We start from the raw sequence: 4,249 nt of genomic DNA, 5'->3' as shown, positions 1-4,249 counted from the left end.
TCACAGGTCTCCCTCCGCTGGAATTATATATTTCGGCGGTAGCTTTCATGACCGTCCTGAGACTCAAAGCAAACAATACTTGGAGGCCAAATTATGTATTGAATAGCCACACAAACATTTCTGAGACTATACTTGAGGAATCCATCTTTATGATGAACTCAGATATGATGACACCAGAACTAATCTTCACTGAGAAGATTAACACAATTATACCATCTAGAGAACAAAAAGTCCCAAATATTATTGGGGACTTAATATGGTTCACTGATGGATCTAAAACTGCCCATGGTACTGGATCAGGAGTCTTTGGGCAAACATGTAACTATAATAAATCTTACAGTCTAGGTCAACATACAACGGTGTTCCAGGCTGAAGTTTTTGCTTTGGTGGCCTGCATTGATAAAATCATTCATGAAGACCCTAAAGCTAAGAGAATCAACATTTACACAGATAGCCAATCGGCTATTCCGGCTGTAAAGAACCCTCTCACCAAATCAAAACTGGTGAGAAACTGCAAAGATCTCCTCAATGACCTGGCAAAAGACAATAAAGTGTCTTTACTATGGGTGCCGGGTCATGAAGGGGTGCATGGGAACGAACGAGCAGATATGTTAGCGAAACAAGGCTCGAGAGAAACTTTCGAAGGCACAGAACCTTTCTGTGGCATCAAAAAGATGCTATGAAAAATGAGGTTCAGAAATGGCTGATAAAGAATCATCAAAATAAATGGACAACCACTCAAGGGCAAATCCAGACTAAAAAAATAATCAAGAATATTGATAAAAAACTCTCGAACAGTTTGATGAACCTCAATAAACGAGAGATCAAAACGGTCACTCAAATGGTGACTGGACATTGCCGTTTAAGAAATCACCTATACAAACTAGGTAAGGTGAATATACCATGGTGCAGAAAGTGCGAAATGGAAGAAGAAACTGCCTTACACATACTATGCCATTGCAGTGTGCTAGATGATGTAAGGCAGGACTTCGCTGGTCAAATGAGGTTTGAACCAGAAGAGATCCTAAAATTACCAATAAGAAAACTGTTGGCCTTCGTTAAGGCCGCAGGACTTATTAAAGTTTAAGGAAAAGAACAGGGTTCGGTACAAAGGTCTTATGACCAAGTGCCAGAGACTAACGAGTCTCGCCTGAGTTAAAAAGAAGAAGAAGAATAAGAAGAAGAAGAACGTCTACCTCGGTTTCATAACAGAATATACCATTACAATTACTGGGACGATTTAGACGTTTTTTTGCCGATTTCGTTTGTCAAAGACCACGGTGTTATCACTATTGGAACAGATTGACCAGGAAATAAGAAGTCAAACTGTTAAATAATGATTTTGCTGTATAGACAAATATATAATTATTATCTGTTTAAAATATTACTAGGAATCATGCATTTAATCCTGTTACTGTATGTGTAAACATAGGTACCTGTTATAGTTATAATATATTTAAATATATTTCCTTATAATTCCTTCCTAAAGATAATCATTTATACTTTCGATAATAATACATAATAATTTCTTTCTAATAATAAGGAGGTATTTTGGAATACTTCCCACGATATAAACAAAATAAAAATACCATAGCCCAACTTATCTCCTCTGATGCATTCACTGCATCCATGCTCAAGCGTCAACCACAAAATTCGGAGTTAAACCATCTTCACGAGGCCGGTTAAAATCTTGGTTAACTTAAACTGGTTTAAGCTCTAACCTATTACTAAAAAATTGATTAAACATGATTATTTCGGTGACCGAAAAATAAATAGGTTAACCCGATACTGAAAAACCGGCCCAGTAAACCATGCATACATAATATTACGAAATTAATAAAAATAGAAAATTGAACTAATACCACGAGCAATATTATTTAATTATGTAGTTTTATACATGATACTATAAATAACGTTATGTTATTTATAGTATCATGGTTTTCATATACTTTCTTCTGGCCTACGCGATACGCCACTGGCACACTTGTTTGGTGCTCACTTGTCTTCAGTTTTGTTCTCGTTGCGGTCACTCCTAGGAAGTGTAAAATTCTCCCTACTCTAAAAACAGCTGTGGCAACACTGGGCGTACCGGAAATATAAATACGTTGACAATGACAATTGACATGTAGATGTAGCGTAGCGTAGTGTTGGGAACTATCGAATGATTTGAACTATCGAATAATTACTAAATGAATGAATTTAACTATCGAATAAATTCATTCGAATAAATCTATTCGTTACTAATTTAATTGAGCGCATGCGCAGCCGCCATTTTGAAACAGTAGTTTCCTACTATTTTGATCTAGCAAAAAAATTAAAAAATAAATTTTATATTCTAAGATTTTGATCAACAATGAAGATAGAGAGGTTAGGCATATAATTATAATTTTTTATTCCAATTAATGATGTCAATCAATTTATTTAATCATTGCTAGTTTAATAATTTAGTATGTCCCTCTACAGGACTTTTTATCATGTGACGAACTCATGCACAGCCACCATGATGAATTACAGTTTTCTACTGTGTTGATCAATATCATTGATGCGTGATGCGTTAGGGATTATAACGGCATTATTACATTGTATCTTGTATCTTATATAACTGTATTTATACTTGATTTTCATTACTTGCCAAAATATTAATAATTACCAACAATATTATTATCGTGTATAATCAATAAAATACATCATTTAATATTTTAAGGCTAAAAATGACAAATGCATCTACCAATTTCTATTATTTAATAGAAATAAAGAAAAATAATAAAGAACCACAGAAATAAACTTTCAAGTAGAAATTTAAATAGGATCAAGTATATTTCTTAACATACAAGACTATAAAAAATACAACACTAAGACCAAAAAACTTATGAAAGTCAAGGTTTACCTATTTATTTTTTAGATTGGGCATAAAACCAAGTATTCAATTCTTTTATTAGATTAGATTAAATTTCCAAATCCAAATTGTAAGCATAGAAATAAGTTTTTTTAGATTATTTAATAGGTACCTATAAAGGCATTTTAAATATTTTACCAAAAACAACACATTTATTTATTTTCTACTTTATATAAACTTTATTAAATCAATATTAAATTAAATTCCTTTGTTATTTTTTGTATTCCTTTTTTCATCTACCTCTGTAACAGGTTTTCATTTCAACTAATAAAATTCATTCATCTGAGTTTACTAAAAGCATTCATGCTACTTAAAATAATACTTCCACTTCCACTTCTTTTTTTTGGCTTGCATACAAGTGCATCTGCCAGCACATTTCTTTCGTGTTGCAGTTGTCTTGCTCTTAGCAATACTGCAGCACTCTAAAGACAAACAAGAAGATTCTACGCTTTTTTTTGACAATTACTTAATATGATAGGTTATGTTTCGGCTAACGGATTTTAGTATTTTATTTCCTGTTTCTTTATTCTTAAATATTAAAATCATTTCTTTAGACGTTCATAATATCTAACAAATTTATACGTATAGAAATATACCCTGTGATGAGAGATGTTAGTTTAGACAAATAGAACAACATAGGGATAAAACTCTTCTCGCTCCGGGGTAACGGCAGAGCTTTCACAACCCGAAATGTTACCTCGGTTAGACTAGAACCCAGGAAAGGATAGGATAAAGAAATATGGGACAATTGAGTTTGTATTTCACAAATTGACCTTGTTAATATTTAAATGAGTAACAATTAATTTTAGTTGATCAAAAGTTAGATTGCAAAGAATATCTTGTATATTAAAACTAACTGGGACCCCTAGTTTTTTTAGTTCATCTCTAAGATCAAACTGTGTACCTTTTCTTATGGGACATTGCAAAAGAATATGGTCTATATTCTCCTCTCTTCCACATTCACAGAATGGATGATCTTTTATTTTTAGTCGATATAGATGTGATCCTGTGCAACAGTGCCCTGTCCTCATCCTTATTATATTAGTCAGGTGTCTTCGGTCTATATAGGGAAATTTTTTAAACCAGGGTTTATCTGGAAATGAGGGTTGAATTCCAGAATACCATCTCCCTTTAGTCTGTGTCTGTGATTTCCAGCATATGTCATGTTCCCTCCTTATTTTACTTTTCAATATTGGCCAAACATCTGTGTAGTTTATTTTCATACTTTGTGGGACATTAAGTACTCTCCCAATATTTGCCAACTTATCAGCATATTCGTTTCCCTCTATTCCTGAATGACCGGGGATCCAGCACAATTTATATTTTTTGTTATCTGAGTTTGCCTCTACTAAT

The sequence above is a fragment of the Diabrotica virgifera genome, chromosome 9, assembly GCF_917563875.1.
Source record: "Diabrotica virgifera virgifera chromosome 9, PGI_DIABVI_V3a".
NCBI lineage: Eukaryota > Metazoa > Arthropoda > Insecta > Coleoptera > Chrysomelidae > Diabrotica > Diabrotica virgifera.
The sequence above is the reverse complement of the archived record's forward strand: the minus strand, read 5'-3'. Positions refer to the sequence as shown.